Source organism: Dryas octopetala, chromosome 8, assembly GCF_963921425.1.
Source record: "Dryas octopetala chromosome 8, drDryOcto1.1, whole genome shotgun sequence".
In the NCBI taxonomy this organism is placed as follows: domain Eukaryota; kingdom Viridiplantae; phylum Streptophyta; class Magnoliopsida; order Rosales; family Rosaceae; genus Dryas; species Dryas octopetala.
The window spans coordinates 13,942,037-13,965,232 of record NC_141373.1 but is presented as its reverse complement, the minus strand read 5'-3'; the positions used below and the strand labels follow the sequence as shown (position 1 = coordinate 13,965,232).

Below are 23,196 nucleotides of genomic sequence, written 5' to 3'. Positions count from 1 at the left end.
AAAACAATTAAACGAAACCCTAAAACGGCCAAACGAAACCCCAAATCATTTTTTTTTTTCAATTGCCCAAAAACCTCAAACTAGGATATGGTATATGATATTAGGGTTTATGGAGTATTTTAAATTATTTTTTATATAGAAATATATTAGAGTTTACTAATTTAGGGTCTAAAAACAACTACACGAAATTCTAAAACGGCCAAACGAAAGCCCAAATCATTTTTTTTTTCTTTACAATTGCCCAAAGTCTCCAAACCCCAATCAACCCTAAACCTTTTAATTTTTTTTTCTTTTTTTGTTCTTCTTTTTCTTTCCTTCTTTTCTTTTTTTTTTTTTCTTCCCTTTCCTTTCCTTCCTTCTCTTTCCTTTCTTTTCCAGTTTCCCCCAAGTACTCTCCAAGACTCCAGCCACTGTTTTTCTTCCGCTCTCTCTCTCTCTCTCTCTCTCTCTCTCTCTCTCTCTCTCTCTCTCTCTCTCTCTCTCTCTCCTATCCATCACCAACCCATCCTCACCCTCACCTTGCCGTCGCCCCCCTGCCGCCCGCTGCTGCCCCCCTGCCGTCACCCCCTGCCGTCGCCCGCTGCTGCCCCCTGCCGCCCCCTCTTTCTCCCTCATCTCCCCTTGCCGCCCCCTGCCGTCGCCGCCTCCTCGATTTCCACCCTGCCGCACCCCCCATTTTTCTCCCAAAAACCCATATCTCACCTCCAAAAACCCAAAACCAGATCAACCACCCCCGGCGAAATTTCAAATATTTCGAAAATTTTGCCGAAATTATCCCGAAAATTTAACAAATATAGGTTTCGATTTCGACACCCCAAAAAATCGAAATTTAACACCTTGTGCATACCATAAGTGAGTTTTTTTATTTATTTATTTATTATTTTTTTATGAGTACACATAAGCAAGGAATAAAATTTCGGGTTTTAAGGAAATTTCGATGGAAATTTCGACAGAAATTAGACGAAAACGATGGAAATTATTATCAAAATACGGAAATTTTGAATGAAACTTTACTATATGTTTATTTAACATATTATCTACTACATTGATAAAAAATATTGAAGAAACCGAATTATGTAGTAAGTTTCATGTCATATAAGATGAATATAATGCGCGCTGAAGGTAAATACTGTGAAATAAAATTAGTATAATGAATAAATAAAATTAATATATTCTTTATACTCTATAATATATACACTAAATCCTATATACTTTATAATCTATACTCTATATTGTTTAAGATATCGTATAGAATATTAGGGTTTAGGCCCTTTAGAATATTTTTAATTATTTTTTATATAAAAATGTATTAGAGTTTATTGGTTTAGGGTTTAAAAACAATTAAACGAAACCCCAAAACGGCCAAACGAAATCCCAAATCATTTTTTTTTCAATTGCCCAAAAACTTCAAACTATGATATGGTATATGATATTAGGGTTTAGGCCCTTTAGAGTATTTTAAATTATTTTTTATAAAGAAATATATTAGAGTTTACTAATTGGATTTAAAAACAACTAAATGAAACTCCAAAACGGCCAAACAAAAACTCAAACCAATTTTTTTCTTTACAATTACCCAAAGGCCCCAAACCCCAATCAACCCTAAACCTTTTAATTTTTTTCTCTTTTTTACTTTTTTTGTCTTTTTTTCTTTTCCTTTTTTCTTCTTCTTTTTCTTTCCTTCTTTTTCTTTTCTTTTTTTTCTTCTTTTTCTTTTTTTCCTTTCTTTTATTTTCTTCTTTTTCTTTCCTTCCTTCCCTTTCCTTTCTTTTTCCCCGAGATTCCACTCTCCAGCTGCACTGTTTTTCTTCTTCATCTTCTCTCTCTCTCTCTCTCTCTCTCTCTCTCTCTCTCTCTCTCTCTCTCTCTCTCTCTCTCTCTCTCCAATCCATCACCAACCCACCCTCACCCTCACCCTCACCCTCACCACTTTCTCCCTCATCTCCCCTATCGTCGCCACCGCTGTCGCCCCCTGCTGCCGCCCCCTGCCGTCGCCCCCCCTGTCGCCCCCCCTGCCGGCCTCTTTCTCCTCCCTGCCGCCCCCTCTTTCTCCCTCAATCTCCCTCCTGCCGCCCCCTGCCACCGCCCCATTTTTCTCCCAAAACCATCTTTTTCTCCCAAAACCCAGCCTTCTCTCCAAAAAACCAAAAGTTCAAAACCAGATCACCAGCAAAAATTTAGCCGAAATTATCCCGAAAATTTAACAAATCTAGGTTTTGATTTCGACACCCCATAAAATCGAAATTTAACACCTTGCACATAAGTGAGTTGATTGAGAAAAGAAAGATTGTAGTTAAAAAAGAAATCGAAGTTCAAATGAAAGGAAGAAGTGAGTGGTGCTGATGCAATATCTCATCTTATGAGTTAGTTGATTGAGAAATGAAAGATTATAGTTAAAAAAGAAATAAAAAATTAGGATTAAATACCAAATATCAATAATTTTTTAGTAAAACAGCAAGCTACTAATTTTTTTTTTAGTTTAGGTACTAACCTAGAGTAAGACATTTTGGATTAGGTCACAAAACAGTTTGTTATACAGTTGTATGTAACTGTCGAACAGTGACTGTTTCTAATTTATAAAAATTCAAAATTTGTAAGAGTTTAATACTTTTGATTTAGGCTTGGAGGATGAAGTCATATAACCCAAAGACTAAACATTAAAGTTTAAGCCTTGCAAATATTGAAAAAACAACAAATTAATAAAAAAGTTATGACTATTAGATAGTCACAGCTCGATATAACCATATTTTTTAAAATTGATACCTAAACTGAAATTTAGTAAAGTAAAATGACATAAATGTTTTAGTAGTTAAAATGAAAAAACATTATAATTTGGTACCTAAAGTCAACGGACCTAAAAAGAAATCGGAATTCAAATGAAAGTAAGAAGTGAGTGGTGCGGTGCACAATATCATCTTTAGTTATTTCATACATTTTTGTTCAACGTTAATTAATAAACATAAAAAAGTGTGTAAATTGATGCAATTTCAAAACTATAAGATTAACATGATTAAAATTAGGAATATAAAAGACCAAATTAAAATATTTAATGAGAATTAAAAATAATAATTTTATTATTGAAAAATTTTGGTTTTCACTCATAAATACAAATAAAACATTTTTATTAAGCAGTTTTAACGCATGTAGTTTGAGTTACAAGAAAAAGGTCAAAGTTCACTTTTATTCCGTATAGCTTAAGTTAAGTTTTACTTTAGTCTCTGTAGTTTCAATTGTTATAATTTTAGTTCAGTAATTTACAAATCGTTGTAATTCAAGGACATGTTAGCATTTTCATTCATCAAATTATCAAATTTGTTGTGTTTTTTGTCATATACTTTAGAAATTATTTTGATTTTGGTCATGTATTTTACATACTGTTAGCGATTTAAAGACTAATTTTTAACGAATTAATAGATAAAAATCTTAATGCGTCTAAAATTAGAACAATTGAAATTAAAGAGACGAAAGTGAAACCTAACTTATAAAAATGAACTTTGACTACAGAAAAAACCAAAAAATTAAAAAAAAAAAAAAAAACTTGCGCAAACTCACGCTCGGTGTAAACCTTACGCTCTTCTACTGAACAATTAATTAAAAATCCTAATACAACAAGGAACCAAAATAAATGAGATTAAAAAAAAACTAATTATAATTACTTATTGCTAGCCTGCTAGGTTCTCACTCCTGGTACTATATAAACCTAGTTGCCCTGATACCTTCGTAACTTCGTAGCCTAGACTTCCTAATTCTCTCACATCTCTCTCCTTCAGGCCCCTAGAGAATAGTTTCAATGTTCAAGAAAGTTGGGCCAAGATGAGGTTCTTGATGAAAGAAGGCGTGTGGAACAGTGGAAGAACATAGAGGATAAGATACTTAGATTGGCGGTCATGAAATATGGCAGAACCAGTGGGCTCGAATCTCGTCACTCTTGGTTCGCAAATCGCCCAAACAGTGTAAAGCGCGCTGGTACGAGTTGTTCGGTGATGTAGCCCACAATTAGGATTTCAATTTATGTTTTAGATTTTATTATGGGTTCTTGTAATCTTTGGATGGTGGTTGATTATTATTACTAAAATTTGAGAGAGTTTTCTCCATCTATCTTTTTTTTTCTGATAGTTTAGAAATCAATCTCCTTTCTTCAACACTTCACTTGACTTCTCTCTCTCAGTCTCTCTACTCTCTTTTGTGTTTCGGTATCTTCTATTTCTATTGCTTGTTATGCTCTATAATTAAAAGAACATGGCCTGGCTGCAACAAGAAAGTGGCGTGATAGGCTTTAGGGATGCATGGCTGTATGACTTGGGCTCTTGGACCTTGGAATGACACAACTTGGGCTTCCTCCAATTGGGCTTGCAATAGGCGCATGGCCTTGGTCCTTTGGGCTAGGGTTATACTCATGGCCCATAATGCATGGGCTGTATGTGTAGTCCATGTCATGTGATGATATGGCACGGTTGACCATTGACTTTGACCAAAAGTCAACCTTGACCAAAAAAATTTCCCAAAAGATTCTGTTTGAGATTCTCTAAAGATTCCTTCCAGATTCCAGATCTTTTTAGCAGATTCCCTCAAAATTCTTTTTCTCATTTCTTCCATTTTTAGCTCAAAATAGCCTCATTTAGCTTCTTTCTCCATCATTGCTTCATTTAACCTAAAAACACAAAAACAAGACAATAGACTCAAAAGTATCGAGTTCTAACACTCTAGGTTAGGGAGTTAGTATCATAAAATAGGGTAAAATGAACACTCATCACACCCCCAAACTTAGACTTTGCTAGTCCTCGAGCAAAGAAAATAAAGAAAAAGACTCAAAGACTCAAAAACAAACTAACTAACTTTCCCAACAACTGACATCATGAGTATGACCAACAATAACATAGTAGAGCAAGGCATATATAACATTTATTCTTCAAATTCTAATACTGCTTCAAATAACATACCTTACTCCTCATTGTGCATATAGGACGTCATTCTCTTCATAACCCAAGTGTTGGACAAGCAAGAAATAAATCAACATATACAAAATAGATTCAACTCCAATCCTCACCAAGGCATACCCTCAACAATAAAGCACTCAAGAATTGGGTTGAATTGTGCACTCAAAGGATATGTGAGAGAATTTATATAATCAAAGAGAAATAGCTCACATATTAGCATGAAAGATAGGCACATTTGAAAGGAAACAAGATCTCTAGGAAGGGAAAATCAAAACACTTGAAATAAAATCAATAACCATAAGCTCCCTTCCCTCCTAGACTCCACATTAAGATTTGCACTTCTCTTAAAATCAATTAGGGCTTCATAGGGGTTATAATGAAGGCTTAGGGTAAGGTATGATATTGAAATGGAAGAGATAAACAAAGGGCTATAAACTATAGAATTGCAAGAACAATAGAACATTCTGAGGCATACCTTGCTTCTTTGCACTACATAGCTCAATTTGAACTCTTTTGCTTAATTCTTCTTTTGAAACCGTCCCAACTATTTCTTTCTTTCTTTTTATTTTTTTTTTCTTTTTGGGCACGGTGTACATACAATCTCAGCACATTTTTGTATAAGCTATGCATTTTCATTTCTTTTCCACCTCAATCAATATGTAAAACACATTGAAAATACCATAATAGGGTAAAACGGGTAAAAGGGGTATAGCACCCCCAAACTTAGGGTTTGGGTATATAGTATGGGTAAACAAAGAAAAAGCTATAAGGCTCAAAAGGGTTAACTAGGGATAAAACACATAAGGTTTGGCTTTTTAGGCTATAGGTAAAACAAACATGGCCTAAAATCATCTTCTAAGATTCATATAGTTATAAACATGCTTTGCCTAGAATAAGAAAGAAGTTCTAGTTCATTGATTCAAAAATATATACATTTCAAGCATTTGATAAAAAACAATGAGATTATACAACGACTTAAATAACGAGAAAAGAATAGAGTCATATACAACACTCGTGAAATGAAGGACAAGGCTCGGCTCAAAACTTCACATGGGTCACATAAGTCTACTCTAAGATGCATATGAATCACTAAATCATGCAACTCACAACTCAAGTTTATGAAAATAAGGCCGAATCACATAGAATTATAAAATAGGTTATGGAACAATATTAGAAAAAGAAGAATACATATCATAGACACAAAGCTAAACATGCTTCTCAAAAGTCATAAACAATCAATCAACTTGTTGGGGACTCAAAAGCTAACCAAAACACACAAAAGACTCAAATCACTTTAAACACAATGTTGCAACAAGGTTCTAAGGATTCAATTCCATCATTAGGGTAGAATGAATCTTAGAAAATTGCATTTTGATGTGGGATTTGACTCCCTAAGTTTAAAAACAAAAGAAACAAAACTTTTTTTTTTTTTTTTCAAAATTTAAAACTAAAAACTTAAGACACCATTGCTTCCCCCCCAAACTTAAATGATACATTGTCCTCAATGTATACAAAATGAATGCATGAATGCTCAAAATAAGCAATAGGGAAATTGCAATTATTCAAAACCAAATAAACACACAAATGAAATAAGAATGGTCAAATGAAACAAGAATAGAGGAATTGTTTACTTGCGGATGCAAGTTGGACACTCCAAGTGTAGGCGTGGCCTCCTTGGTCTGTATTGATCTTTTGGATTCTTAAAAAAGCTTGGGTTGCCTACCAATCAGCGCTTGATTTACTGTCTTTCAGCCTAACATTGCCATTCCTCTACTTGCGTCTTTTCTTCCTTTTTCTCCCATTGTTGCTCTCGGCATCTACAAAAGCAAACACCAAATCAGTAGAGAATATGCTTGTAAAGTCATGACATTTATTTACACTAAAAACTAACCAAAAACAAATCTAACTAATATATCCTAATTCTAATGATTAATCAAATCAATTCATTGATATTAGACACCATTCCCCGGCAACGGCGCCAAAAACTTGTTGAATGTTTTCTTAGAACAAAATAAACATCTATTTCATTCCAAGTATACTCGCAAGTGCACGAATCGCATCAGTAGCAAAGCGTACAAGCACGAGGTCGATCCCACAGGGAATGGTTAATACACAACAAATCAATTCAATTAATCACAAGAATATCTAAATTGGGGGTTTTGGAAAGATGGAAACACACGCGCACATCACCACACGCACACACCTTTTATTCTATTTTGCAATGTTAAGTTTTCAGTTTCAAATCAGATAAGCATGCGATAACCATTCAAGGCTAATGACAATTAATTCAAACACAATGTATTAAAGTTTGACTGCTAAAAATGTTTGACTAGTTACTTTCTCGCAATTGTTCTCCTAAGGCATAAACTAAGAGCTTCTTGGGCCTTCCTTAATTAGTTAGCTTACATGTTCCCTAGTGCTAAGCTAAGGCAGCTGTTACCCATGTAAAAGTCATTAAGATCCGTGAGAACATCAAACATGCACAACATATAAGCTTTGACTATATTTCCTTATAGAGGTCGCTCAACCCCATTACCAAGAATAATCCCTTATTCCCTTGTTACTTGTGATTTAGTGTCTTTGACTATTTCATAGCTAAACCTAACAAATAAACTAGATACAATTACCCTAAGGTGGCTAGTCAAAGGATGCAAACAACTAGTGACGGGTTCAAATAGATAATGGAAATTCAATACACGCAAACATCAAATTAATCGATCAAGAGACGGATAAACGATTTGTTAAAGCATGGCAAATCCAATAATCAACCTACAACTAACATGCAAGATAGAATAAATAAACCTACATAATTAAAATAGAAAAGAAAATCATAATAATATAAATAAATTTCCAATCCATGTTGGAAAGCAAATTAATTAAACAAAACAATTAAAAACTATAATCAAACAAAAGAAATAAGAATTCCAAAAAAAAAATAAAAGAACATCCCTAGAGAGTGTCAGCAGCGGCAGCAAAAGGTGGCAGCGGCGGCGGCACAAGGTGGCAGCAGCGGCGGGGCAAGATGGCACTCCTCCTTCCTCCTAGGGTTCGGCACAAAAATAAAGAAAGAGAGATAATGGTGGCTGCGGCAAGGAAAGAGAAATAATGGGGGCTGCTAGGGTTCCTAGGCTGCGTGAGAAAAGAAAGAGAGAGAAAGAAGGCTAGGGTATTGGCGGCTACAAGAGAGAGAGAGAACAGCTAGGGTTTCTGAAATTTCAGAGAGGAGCACCTCTTTGAGATATAAAGATGTATTTATAGAGGAAAGTGGGGCTGAGATTTCTCTTTCTCTTCAATGTGGGATAAGTGCATTCCTTGCTCATTAAGGCTTCTAATTTTTGGCCAAGCATGGGCCTTGGGCTGATTTGGGCTCTTTTTGGGCGTAACTCCCTTTTCAGCTCGCGGAACTGTTGCGCTACCTCCACTAAAATGACCATATCTTGAGCTAGAAAACTCGGAATCGAAATCCGTAAAATTCCCTGCGAAGATAACATCCGTATCTTTCTAACCATATATGGCATGCTACCTGATTTGTTCTGGAGAATTACAGAATTACTGTAATTGGTGCTCTATTTTCCAGGGTTTTGACTTCCTTGCAAGATAAGGACTCCTTGTGTGTCGACTTGGGCTAGGGTTTCAATTAAAAGAACATGGGCTTGATGCAACAAGAAAGTGGCGTGATGGGCTTTAGGGATGCATGCTTTGCGCATGGCTGTATGACTTGGGCTCTTGGACCTTGGAATGGCACAACTTAGGCTTCCTCCAATTGGGGTTGCAATGGCGCATGGCCTTGGTCCTTTGGGCTAGGGTTATGCTCATGGCCCACAATGCATAGGCTGCATGTGTAGTCCATGTCATGTGATTATGTGCCACGGTTGACCATTGACTTTGACCTTTGACTTTGACTTTGACCAAAAGTCAACCTTAACAAAAAAAATTCTCCAAAAGATTCTGTTTGAGATTCTCTAAAGATTCCTTCTAGATTCCAGATCCTTCTAGAAGATTCTCTCAAGATTCTTTTTCCCATTTCTTCCATTTTTAGCTCCAAATAGCTTCATTTAGCTTCTTTCTCCATCATTGTTTCATTTAATCTAAAAACACAAAAACAAGACAACAGACACAAAAGTATCGAGTTCTAACACTCTAGGTTAGGAAGTTAGTATCATAAAATAGTGTAAAATGAACACTCATCAGAAGCTATCGTAGGCCCTGTTTGTAAAAAAACGTGAAAGCAATTATATTAAAAGATACACATAGCCTATATAATATAAAAAACGTGAATCATAGGCCCTATTTGTAAAAAAATATCAACAATCATTCAAGGAATTTTGGATAGCTAAAACACAAACTATCTTCTCTAGAATAAGGATCAGAAGCAAAGTTGCACAAACAAAAAACAAACCCAAAGGGGAAAGAAAAAAAGAAGAAGCAAAGTTAACAAATAATAACCCAGAAAAAATAAAATATTTAATTGAGAGTTTTTTGAACAGCTAAACACACAAATCATCTTCTTCTCCATCACAAGGTTCAGAGTAAAGTTGCAGAAAAAATAAGGCAAAATAGAGGAAGCAAACTTCACAAGATAATAATCCAAAAAAATAAATTGTTGATCGATATAAGAAGTCATACTCGTTTCCTTAGGACGACTTCGATCAACAAGCTAGCAGGTTCAAGGTCGAAGATTCATGACGGCAAATAGTTCGAGGAAGAACAGGGTTGCGCGCAAATGTTGTATCGCTTCTATTTTATACTTGTCGACTTTGTAGGGGTAAGGTTCAGTAATTTTTCTTTTTTTTTCATTGACAACTAGGGCTGGGTTGGTTTGACCAAAAAATCGAGACCGTACCCGAAACCGCTTCAACCGATGTCGAAAATAACCGTACCGGAGAGAAACCGTACCGAGATCTTGGTTTGCCAACCGAACCGGTATGTTCGGTTCTGGTTCCGGTTCTCAGATCCTAAAACCGCTGGTTTACCGACCCGAATCGAACCGAGTATATATAACATTTAATTTAAATATTACATTTCTATACCCTAATTTCTATAATACATTTATATAAAAAAATATATAAATTTATAAACCCTAAACCCTTTCTATACCCTAAACCCCATAATTAATAATTTATATGTTTTTTAATTTATATAATACATTTTTATATAAAAACTAATTACAAATACCCTAAACTAATATTATACCATATTCTAAACAATTTATATCATATAACTATAAACTAAATACTAAACTCTATATCCTATTCCTATATCTCATACCCTAAACCCTAAATCCTATTGTGTATTTTAAAATTTTTAAATCATATACATTATAAGGCTTATTATATCATATACCTATATACTATATACCCTAAAACTATAATTGATAATAATTCAATAATTTATAGTTGGTATATAACTAATAATTATAGTCTATAGAAATGTTTAGTATGGTATAATATGATAATAGTCTATAACTAATAACTATAGTCTATATAAATGTTTAGAGTTTAGAAATGCATTATATAAAATATTTTATATAAATTATAAAACATATGTAATACAAAGAAAAAACTCTAAATCCCAAAGTCCAAACCCCAAAATACTCTATTGTCTAAATTTTTAATGAATTTTTAAAACATTTTATTTTTAGTTTTTAATCATCTCTTCTCTCTCCTGCCAACACTCTCCCTTTCTCTCTCATTTCTCACTTGCCCTTTCTCTCTCGCCGACGTTACGCTCTCTCTCTCTCTCGCCATGCCTTTGATCGGCGATACACTGTCGTCCGGCGGCTAATGGAGGCGAGACCACCTCCGAAATGCTCGCCTCTCCCTCCTCTCTTTGCCCATGTGTTTTGATTTTCCAGAAAGGCAAGGATGGCGGCAACCTGAGCTGGGGCAGAGCCGAGCCCTTTGCCGGCGATCTCTGTGCTCCGACGGCTTCGCGACTTCCCACCACCCAGAACTCATTCCTCTCATCGAGCCGGTCATTTTGGTGCCTTTCCCTCACGCCGACGACTCCCCAAGGCGGCGAATCGAAGCCACCCAGTTCGACCTCCGATGGCATCTCTCTGTTCCCTTGCTCTTCTCCCTCTCTCTCTCTCTCTCTCTCTCTCTCTCTCTCTCTCTCTCTCTCTTAACTCAAGCCGGTCAAGGCCCATACCGAGCCGAGCCGACCCGAAATGCCGGTCTGACCGAGTGCAGGTGTACCGGCATTTCGGTTCCGGTCTCGGTAACCAAAAAGGGCATCCGAGGGGGTCCGGTCAGTTGCCAGTTTGGGGTTCTCGGTTCGGTAAGCGGACCGAACCCACCCCTAAGTGACAACAGCGTTTATTTTGCATTCCGTGTAGTTGGTTGGAATTGCAATACCACCCCCCTCCTGTTATTGCAATTCCTCCTCTCTTTAGGAGTCAGACTCCTAGTCAATTTATTTTTTTCCGTTTCCTTCTTAAGGAAAAGTGCAACCAAACAATATTTTTAAGCGGAATAGGAAACCGACTCCCATTCCGGGTCTGGATTGCGGCCAAACAAACAGGGCCTAGGGGTTTAGTTTCAATCACCTTCTCCGTCTTGTTCTAATCGAAAAACCCTAGAGTTCAGTTTCAATCCTCAATCGGGGTGTGAAGCAAAGAAAGTTAGGTCAAGATGAGGATCATGATCAAAGGAGGCGTGTCGAAGAACACGGAGGATGAGATCCTCAAAGCGGCGGTCATGAAATATGGAACGAACCAGTGGGCTCGAATCTCGTCGCTCTTGGTTCGCAAATCGGCCAAACAGTGTAAAGCTCGCTGGTATGAATGGCTTGACCCCTCAATCAAAAAGGTAATCTATTGTTTTATTTGTTATGTTTTTTTTTTGGTTTAGATTGATGTTTGGTTGCTGTAGAAAATAGAGGAAAGTGTGAAATATTGGAATGTGGAGTTAATTAGGCTATGGGTTGTGCTTGTGAAAACGGAGGGTTAGAGTATAAATTGAATGTTCGAATCTGCTTGGTCTTTTTGTTTCAGTTGTTTAAATATTTCTTTGTTTTCATATGGGTTACCATTGCACTGTTATAGAAGCAACATATGGAAATTGTTATGCTCCTCAATATTCTGTTTGGTTTTTACTTGATGAATTACTAATGATGATTCAATAACCCTGATTTTTGCAGACTGAGTGGACTAGAGAAGAGGATGAGAAGCTTCTCCATCTTGCTAAGCTCATGCCAACACAGTGGAGAACTATTGCGCCAAACGTGGGTCGTACTCCATCCCAATGTCTTGAGTGGTATGAGAAACTCCTTGATGCAGCCTATGTTAAGGATGAGAATTACGAACCAGGTGATGATCCACGGAAATTGCGGCCTGGAGAGATTGATCCCAATCCTGAGTCAAAGCCTGCTCGCCCAGATCCTGTTGATATGGATGAGGATGAGAAGGAAATGCTTTCTGAGGCACGAGCTCGTTTAGCCAACACTAGGGGAAAGAAGGCTAAGAGGAAAGCCAGGGAGAAGCAGCTTGAAGAGGCTAGGAGGCTTGCTTCTCTACAGAAAAGGAGAGAATTAAAGGCTGCTGGCATTGATACTAGGCAGCGAAAGAGGAAAAGGAAGGGAATAGACTACAATGCAGAAATTCCCTTTGAGAAGAAGCCTCCTCCTGGCTTTTATGATGTTGCTGATGAAGATAGACCAGTGGAGCAGCCTAACTTTCCGACAACCATTGAGGAGCTTGAAGGGAAGAGAAGGATTGATGTGGAAGCACAATTAAGAAAGCAAGATGTTGCAAAGAACAAAATTGCTCAAAGGCAGGATGCTCCATCAGCTATACTGCAAGCCAACAAGTTGAATGATCCAGAAACAGTTAGGAAGACATCAAAACTGATGCTTCCTGCACCCCAGATTTCAGACCATGAATTGGAGGAAATTGCAAAGATGGGCTATGCTTGTGATCTTGCAGGGAGTGAAGAACTCACAAAAGGGAGTGGTGCAACTCAAGCCCTTCTTGCAAATTATGCCCAGGCACCAAGGCTGGGAATGACACCATTACGAACGCCTCAAAGAACCCCTGCTGGTAATGGTGACGCTATCATGATGGAAGCAGAAAATTTGGCCAGGTTGAGAGAGTCCCAGACACCATTATTAGGAGGAGAGAATACAGAGTTACACCCATCAGATTTTTCTGGGGTCGCTCCTAGAAAAAAGGAAATCCTAACACCAAATCTGATGCTGACTCCTTCTGCAACTCCTGGAGGTGGGTATCTTACTCCTAGAATTGGCATGACGCCATCAAGGGATTCTTTTGGAATGACTCCAAAGGGGACTCCCATCAGGGATGAGCTCCATATCAATGAAGAAATTGATATACATGATAGTGCAAGATTGGAGCAACGAAGACAGGCTGAGTTAAGAAAAAACTTGCATATGGGTTTAAGCAATTTACCACAGTCCAAGAATGAGTACCAGATAGTCATGCAACCAGTTCCAGAAGATAATGAAGAGCCTGAGGAGAAGATTGAAGAAGACATGTCTGATGGCTTAGCTAGAGAAAGGGCCGAGGAAGAAGCACTGCAGCAGGCATTACTTAGGAAGAGATCAAAAGTAGTGCAGAGGGAACTCCCTAGGCCTCCTGTTGCTTCATTGGAGTTGATTAGAAATTCCTTGATGAGAGCAGATGAAGATAAGAGTTCACTCGTTCCTCCTACTTCAATTGAGCAGGCTGATGAAATGATTAGAAAGGAACATCTTAACTTACTAAAGCATGATAATGCAATGTATCCACTTAATGAGAAAGCAGACAAACGGAAAAAGAAAGGCACCAAGCGCACTGCAAATGGACCTGCTATTGTCCCTGTGATTGAAGACTTTGAAGAGGATGAACTGAATGAGGTATGTGCTTAGTTCCTCTTATATCTTATTGCTTTCTATAATTGCTTCTTTCTTCATTTCGCGTTTATCTTGTTGTCTTCATATGTATGCACCTTCATACACACACACACACATGGTTTGTAATCTTTTATTCAATTATTTTTCTATATATAGGATCGAGAATGTTTCTTGTAAATATGGGTTTGCAAAGACCTCATGCCGTTTAAACATTATGTTCCCTTAAGTAGCCAAGGTACTTCTAAAAGGCAGCTTTATCAGTATTTATGGGGTATGTTTTAAAAGAATTAATATGTTGTTTATATCAATATAATAAAAAAACACTTCCTTTTTCTATAATCCTTATGTTGAGAGAGAGAGAGAGAGAGAGAGAGAGAGAGAGAGAGAGAGAGAGAGAGAGAGAGAGAGATTACTAGTATTGGAAGGGTGAAACCATAAGATAAACCTAAAATGAGACTGTACCAAGAGTCCTAAAAAGCATGGCTGTATATAATAGATTGTCATTTTTCCTGTTAATATTCTCTTATTAAAGAAAATTATAAAGATTATTTAAAAATATAATTGATGAATTTAGACTCTTAGATAGCTTGGAATCAGTCGTTTGCTGGAGCATGGTGAAACTATAACAGATATTCATTTCATTGTGGGTCTGTGATCTAGGCTTACAGTTGGTGTGTTCTCTTGATTGTTCAAATCCAATTAGATTGAAGCTAAGTTAAATAAGAATCACTCTCTCTCTCTCTCTGTGCATATATATATATATTATATTGAGAACTGTTCCCTCTAAGTCTTCACCATATCTTGATTTTGGCTTATAATGGAGTGTATTCATGATTGGTCTGCAGCGGTTTTCTCCGATAAAGAAAAATATTACTTCTGTTTGTTCTATTCGTATATGCTTGTGTTTGAAGTGTTATTTTTTTTACCTCATTGTTTTAACAATTATTTTATTTTGGTGAAGGCACACGTTTCATGATTTCAGCTGTAGAGTTTTAAATGCCATTTTTCTTGTCAATTTGTGTTGTGTTTTGGGGTCTTAATATACTTCACATTTTCAAGCATATTTGATACAACAGATAGAATTGTAATTGATGATGCTGGTCTCCAAAGATTCTGTGCTCACACTTTATTTATTCACTATGATCTGATATATATTTCATTTGTTGAGAATACGCTTGAGCATGTCTAATGATTATTTATCTGCAAATTTTTTATGATCGCCATTTTGTTAGGAGGCTGATTCATTGATAAAGGAAGAGACTCAGTATCCTCGTGTTGCTACGGGGCATGAAAATGAATCCCTTGATGAATTTGTTGAAGCTCACAAAACTTGCCTAAACGATCTCATGTACTTCCCTACGCGTAATGCTTATGGTCTATCAAGTGTAGCTGGAAATATGGAGAAACTTGTGGCTTTGCAGAATGAATTTGAGAATGTGAAGAAGAAGGTGGATGAAGATATCCAGAAAGCATCAAACATTGAGAATAAGGTTAAAGTCCGCACATATGGTTATGAGGTATGCTTTGCTCCTTCCCTCTCTTTTTTATGTTTTCTTTTATATTTCTGTCTGTCATGGTTCTTCTACATTTCTGTGATTATAATTATACATCCTATATGACCATTAACAGGCACACAAAAAAGGTTAAATAACTTATTCCATAGGAAGTGGAGCCTATGGTTCCACAAATGAATTACTTTCTATTTTTACTTTGTGCTTCAGGGCATTTTTGTGAATTTCAAGTGTAAGGTGTAAGATGCTTGTAATTGATGGACTTGAGATTCATTGCTTTTCAGTTATGGAAATTGTTTGATACCTAATTTTTTAAATTATTAAATATTTGAATCTTAATTATCTTTTTTTTTTCTTTTACAGGTGCGGGCTAAAGATGCTCTTTGGCCAAAAATTGAGGAAACTTTTAAGCAGATGGACACTGCTGCAAAAGAACTTGAGTGCTTCCAAGCTTTACAGAAGCAAGAACAGTTGGCCGCATCACACCGGATAAATAATATCTGGGAGGAAGTTCAGAAACAAAAGGAGCTCGAGCGAACTTTACAAAAGCGGTATGGGGATCTTGTAGTGGAGTTGGAAAGGGTACAGCACCTTATGGATGAATACAGAGTGCAAGCACAAAAACAAGAAGAAATTGCAGCCAGGAATTGTGATCTTGAGTTGGCTGAGGCAGCAGCAGATGTTACTGTTGTGCAGACAACTGAAAATCCTGATACTCATGCTGAAACTACTGATCGGCAAATGGATGGTGTGCAAGAACATGCTTCCACAGCCCCAAAAGATGATATGGACATTGATGCAGAAAAGAATCATGTGACAGTGACGGATGTAAACTTACCTGATAACATGCCTTCTACTGCAGAGGGAGAGAATGGTCCTGATACTCAGCTTTCTAGCTCAGATGTAAACCCCAGTGGGCTCGCAGCTCAAGACTCTGTTAGCAAAAGAGATATTGTTCCAGACAATGTGGTTGCTACTGGAAACACAATGGCTAATGATCCTGATGGGGTAGTTAGAGAAAATATAACAAGTATTGATGTAACCATGGGTCAGGATGTTGAGATTCGGCAGAACTGGACTGAACTTGAAAGCAGTGTCCAAGTAACTGGTGATGATGGTTTTGCTAATGGGGATCGATGATGCTGTCACTGTTTCTGTCGAAGGAGAGGAGGTCAATTCGGCTGAAAATGCAGAAACCCAAATCTGAACTTGTTCAATATTGAGGAGAGCCTAGTTTAGGTGATGAACTTCTGCTAATCAAAAGGTGGATAGGAGTGCCAGTTGCAAACAGGCAAATCACAATCTTGGATGAGGTGACTTGTATGAAGAGGTAATCTTAATGAAGATGTCAGGGTTCTGAAGTTTACTCGCCTGCTCATTAATATGGGATTGCCAATTAAAAATTGTTGCCTAGTTAATGAACTGGGGATGAGACTGTTGATTTCTGTTATTGAAATCATGTCATCCATGCTTCAGCTGAAAGGACATCACATCACATTACATTTCTTTTTTATTTTTTATTTTAACGTTAAGATCTTTATCTGGTTTTTTGCACGGTGTAATTGTTGTTAGATTGAGAAACTCTTATAACGTACCAGGCAATATGCGCAGTGGATATTCTTTATTTTGCACTCTGCACTCTGCACTCTGCTTGCTTGGTCCACTGTATGACCATAAAATTTCTTGGTGCATCACAACATTTCTAAGGCAGGCACCTTAACACAATCTTTGGTTTGACCGAATGAGGTGAATCTTTTCTATGATCAAACCTGATTATGTAGCAACTCGCAAGTCTTTTCCTTCTTATGAAGGAAAGTGTTTTTTAAAGGTTCTACATAAATTAATCATCTTGGCTGACTGTTTTCAGGAAAAATGCCGATCCTTGAATAAGAAAAAGTCCAAGATTAATTCAATTTAATCATCTTGGCTGACTGTTTTTAGGTTTAATAGTTATAGTGCATGCCAATAGTTATAGTGCACCGACCCTTCCTCCCAACTCACTCACTCACTCACTCACTCACTAACACACACACACATACACACACACACACACACACACACACACTCTCTCTCTCTCTCTCTCTCTCTCTCTCTCTCTCTCTCTCTCTCTCTCTCTCTCTCTCTCTCTCTCTCAGGTTTGAGGCATTGTTAATTGCCCTGCCCCTGCCCAGAGGTATGTTCTAGTGCTTTACAAACCGGTCCAACCCTATTAAACTGACCAATGCAATTGTGATAAACTGGTACAAGATAAAACTAGCATGTTGAATCTTGACCACCCACAACCCCCTCCTCTCTCTCTTTTCTTCTCTCCTCCCTCCCTTTCTCTCTCTGCTCTCTCCTTTCTTCGGCACTGGTCTGCCAAAAATTTGAGTTTCCTTCGGCAGTTACCTACCGAAACATCCACGACCCATTCGGCAGGTATCTGCCGAACATCCATGACCCATTCAGCATGTAGCCGCCGAACCAGCTGCAATCCCTCGAAAATTTGTGTTTCGTTTGGCAGGTACTCGTCGAACCAACTGCGATTTTTTTGTTGGCAATGGTGCTTCGCTGTGGTTGCAGCAGGTAGACGCGCGTCATTGCAGGTGAGCTCAGAGAAGAAGGGTGAGGCTCGACTTGTTGTGCTTGGCGATGGGGAGCTAGCTGGAGGTGATGTGCTAGGCCATTGGTGTTGCAGGCGAGATGAAGGAGGATGTGCAACTCGGCTCTTTCACAGACAGAGACAGAGAAAGGGAAAGAGGAGAGAGGGAAGGAAATAGCAGCTTGGCTGGGGTGTATATTGTCAGGGAGGGGGAGGGAGGTGGTCGGGTAGAGGGAGGGGGAGGGGCTGGGTGTGTGTGTTTTTTGTTGTCTGTTGATGGGGTGTGCAAAGAGAGAAAATGGAGTTTGGACTTTGGGTGAGGGAAGGAGAGAGGGGTCTTTTCATTTTAGTTTTTCTTGCCGCTATTTGCAAACTTTTTTCTTTTTATTTTTCTTTTTGTACGTCCCTCTTAAAAAGAAAAAAAAAATCAAAGTGAAAAGACACACACACCCCTCTCCTCTTTTCCTATGCAAACACACCCTCGCCCCTCCTCCTCCTTCCCTTTCCCCTGCACCTTGCCATACCCACCAACCCAGCCAAGCCCTCCCCCCTCCTTCTTCCCCTCCCCCCGTGACCCACCTCCTCATCTTTCTCTCTTCACCTTCTGACTTTCTTTGCAAACACAGCCCCGCCTCTCCTCCTCCTTCTTCCCCCTCCCATGCGCCCTCCCAGACCCACCAACCTAGCCAAGCTCGACCCCCATCCTCCTTCCTCCCCCCACCACCCCCTCCTTCTTCCCCTCCCTCCGCGATCCAACCTACCTCTTCATCTTTCTCTCACCCCTTGTTCTCTTGGTTCTAGATTTGGAGTTTTTAAAAAATTTTTTTGGTCCCCTTGTTTTTTGCAAACGGGTCAGCTGGTTCTCTTGGTTCTAGATCTAGATTTTTTTTTTTTTTGGTTTATACCATTTCACTTGGGTACCTCAATAAAAAAAAATTACATAGACGTACCTCAACTACCATTTTTTTACACTTGGGTACCTCCATCAACTTTTTCGTCCGCAAGGCCGTTAATTGCCTACGTGGCACAATGACGTGGCTTAAAAAAATGCCACATAGACAAAAAAAAATTAAAAATTAAAAAATTAAACCCTTAAAAAAATAATAAAAGCAAAAAACAAAAAACAAAGAAAAACAAAAAACACCCAGCCACCCCTTCCTCCCTCCCTCCGAGACCCCAACCCAGCCACCCACCCCTCCCTCCCTCCCTCCCTGCCACCCCTCCCTCCTACCGACCCTACCCACCCCTCCGCCGACCTCCCCTCTCCTCTCTCTTTGCCCCACTCTTTCTCTTTCCCCGCCTCTTACTTTCTCTCTTTGACTCACTCTCTTTCTCCCTGAAACCCTAGCCCAACCCTGAGCCGTCCTCTATCCGCCTTCCCCGCCTCGGCCACCCAACCCACCCACCTCTCTCCCCCCTCCGGCCACCAGCTCCATCTCTATCTTTCACCCTTTCTCTCTCTTTCTGTCACTTTCTTTCTCACTCTCTTTCTCTCTCTTTCTCAGATCTGAACGAGGATTGCAGTTTGAACTTTTGTGAGGGGTGGGGAGAGAGAATGAGGGGCTAGGGTTAGGCTGGGTTCGGAGGGACGTAGGGAGAGGGTGGCATGGGGTGGGGAGAGGTTGGGTTTGGACTGGGGACTTGGGGACGTTTCAGGGAGAGAGATAGTGAGTCAGAGAGAGAAAGTGAGGGGAGGGGAGAGAGAGAGAGAGAGAGGAGAGGAACGATCGGCGGTGGGGTGGGTGGGGTCGACGGGAGGGAGGGAGGGAGGGAGAGGTGGGTGGCTGGGTTTGGGGTGGGTCTCGGAGGGAGGGAGGGAGGGGTGGCTAGGTTTTTTTTTTGTTTTTTTAAAATTATTTATGTTTTAATTATTTTAGTTTTTTTTTAATAATTATTTCATTTTAAAAAGTTTATTTCATTTTTTATTTTTTTTTGTCCACATGGCATTTTTTTAAGCCATGTCATTGTGCCACATAAGCAGTTAACGGCTTAGCAGACTGAAAAGTTTATGAAGGTACCTAAGTGTCAAAAAATGGTAGTTGAGGTACGTCTATGCAGTTTTTTTTTATTGGGGTACCCAAGTGAAAAACGGTGTAAACCTGAGGTACCTACGTTTAATTTGCTCAAAAAAATAAACCAATGCTAGGTAAATTCAGGAAGGTGCGGCATTATTCCCACCTCTTGTTCTTATTTTCCCACCCAACATATTTTTTCACCCTCTTTCAAATTTTTAAAAATCGTTAATCCACTTATTACACATTTGTTATTCCTAAATTGCCCTCATCCCTTTCCCTTGGCCTTCCCCGTTCTCCCCCAAATCAACCCTAATTATGGAAAGATAAATAACAAGTAGCCTCTCCGCACTCGCTCTCGTGAGTGTGAAGTGGCTCTTTCAATTGAACATACACCAATATTTTGGTAAGAGTAATCCGTTTAATCAACTGTATTACATATATTTTTAAAGCATTTAGCTAGCCCTTTCGGGAACAGGATTTATCCAGCTTTTCTTCGCTCTGGCCAAATAAAAATATAGGATTACACTTCTAACTTACCACTTGCTTCAACTATTCTGCGAATAAGCTCTCCTTATTGTGCAAACGTTGTTATTTTAGCATGCACAGTTTATCCTATAAAATTTTTTATTGTGCACAAGGAATGAAATTTCGAAAATTTCGCTGAAATTTTATTCCATATCCATTATTTTTCGTAATTATTTCGACACACAACACTCACATTTTTGTAAAATTTCACCCAAATTTCACTGTCTCTCCCATCCCAGCCTCATTTTCCATTTTCTCATATCTCTCTCTCTTCTCTCTGTAATTTCAGTGAGCTTCGACGGTGGCAAGGGGCGGTGGCAGGGGGCGAGAGAGAGAGAGAAAGATAGATGAGGTCGAGGAGAGAGATCTGATCTGGTGTGTGCGGCTGGAAGAGAGGGATGAGGTTGGGGACTAGAGAGAGAGATTAGGTTGGGGACTGGAGAGAGATAGAGATGAGGGTGAAGACTTTAACATAGTAGGCTCCAAATTCAATGAGATTCTTGGCGAGTGAGACTTGAGAATGAGAAATTGAGAATCACTTTAGCAATATACTCATATCTTTGAATATATATGCATCAGCACAAGCTGTAAATGAGTATCACGCCAGTCGCGGAACTCGAGAGACCAACCTCATTGAGGGATCATTTCCTATGGATACTACCCTAGAGGTCATTGATTTCCAGGCTGAATCTGGACACTTCGAGGACTAGAAACTCGATGACATGAATATGATCGGCACTTGTGCCGTATTTATTTTCTGAATAATGTTTTTCTTATTCGGATTATTTTGGTGATTATGATTTGGATTATTTGTTTTGAAAATTTGGTTGTGCTCGAATATTAATTAATTCAATCAAATTATTTTCATACATGTGATCCATTGAATTAAATTTATGAATAAGCATGTTTAGTGGGGAAGTTTTTTGTCTGGCAGACAATGCTACTACGCACACCATACTTCAAGATCAGAAATATTTTTCAAACTTATTGCTTAATCATACCTCTGTGACAACCATATCAGGCCAATCCAACTTGATAGAGGGCCATGGCAAATCCCATTTTTATGTTGTCCAATGGTACTGAATTACCATTAATGAGGCCTTATATTCTCCAAGTTCCAGAAGAACGTTGTTGAGTTTTAAGGATATTCGAGCCAACGGTTATCACGTTGAAACCATTAAGGAAAATGGAGTGAAATATCTTTGCATAACCTCCAATTTGTATGGCCAGAAGCGTACATTGGAGAAATTGAAATGTCTCTCGAGCGGTCTTTACATGACCACCATTAGATCGATTGAGGCCAATCACATAGTTAACCAGAAGTTAACCAATTCGAGCAGTTTCTTTCTATGGCATGACCGGTTGGGATACCCAGGTCAAAGTATGATGCGCCGTATCCTCAATTCATCACACGAGCATCCGCTTACTAATAAGGATCTTGTGTTTAGTGACACACTATGCCAAACTTGCTCGCTCAGAAAGTTGAATACTAGACCATCATATGTAAAGACTAGTAAAGACTCCATCCTTTTCCTGCAAAGGATACAATGGGATATTTGTGGACCTATCCAACTACCATGCGAACCATTTAAATATTTCATGGTTTTGGTTGATGCATCGACAAAGTGATCACATGTTACACTATTGTCCACAAGAAACACTGCTTTTGCTAAACTTCTCGCCCAGAAGGCTCACCACACGGATTATCCTATAAAGTCCAGAAGACTTGATAATGCCGGAAGTTTACATCGAAAACTTTCGATGATTATTGCATGTCCCTTGGGATTAATGTTGAACATCGAGTTCCCCATGTTCAAACCCAGAATGGTCTCGCAGAAGCGTTCATTAAAAGATTACAAATGATCGCACGAAACTTGGTTATGCGCACCAAGCTTCCACTTTCTGCAATCTTGCATGCAGCCATGTTGGTCCAGTTGAGGCCCACTACTATCCAACCTTACTCCGCGTTACAACTGGTGACTGGGTACTAACCTGACGTTTCGTACTTACGCGTATTTGGGTATGCAGTTTACGTGCCAGTTGCGCCGCTACAACGTACCAAAATGGGTCCTCAACGAACGATGGGCATATATGTCGATTATGAATCCCTATCTATTATACACTTTTTAGAACCCTTGACAGGTGATCTCTTTACCGCCAGATTTGCGGATTGTGACTTTGATGAGACAGTCTTCCCGCCGTTAGGGGGAGATAAGAACGTCACCGTTCCTGAAGAACGTCACCGTTCCTGAAGAACGACATGAATTGACGTGGAATGTCCCCACTATGTCTCATCTCGATCCCCGAACCGCACAATGGGATAGCAAAGTGCGGAGAATTCTAGATCTACAGAGTATAACTCATAATATGTCAGACGCATTCTCTGATCTAGCTAAAGTGACGAAATCACATATACATGCTGCAAACGTGCCTGCAAGGATATCCGTCCCCGAAGGACATGTCGTCCCAAGAGGACGTGTCGTCCCAGATGGACGAGGTACGACCATAGCGGCTAAGCAGTCATATGTCCCTGCCCAGAAGTGAGGTTGACCACTATGTTCGATGGACTCTTATTCCCGGAAGATGATAAATTTAGCACAAACGAGTCCCCTTGACATCGCAATCTTAATCGATTCATCTCACGAAATAATTCCCGATTATAGGTCCATCCCAGAAGAGACGGCGTTGGGGGATGTTCCAACGTTTGAACCCACTCCCGAGAACATAAAGATCTCTATAAATTATGCATGCTTAAGTGAGCTCTGGAATCGAAAAGA

At 38.9% G+C, this 23,196-nt stretch overlaps 1 pseudogene across 1 annotated transcript; it reads left to right on the top strand.

Moving 5' to 3' along the window:
* The first annotated feature begins 10,630 nt into the window (after nucleotides 1-10,630).
* On the top strand, nucleotides 10,631-16,929 carry LOC147277442 (cell division cycle 5-like protein; annotated as a pseudogene). Its single transcript, XR_015124034.1, has 4 exons — nucleotides 10,631-11,746; nucleotides 12,078-13,790; nucleotides 15,023-15,304; nucleotides 15,662-16,929. The product of XR_015124034.1 is annotated as a cell division cycle 5-like protein (transcript).
* Nucleotides 16,930-23,196: the final 6,267 nt, after the last annotated feature.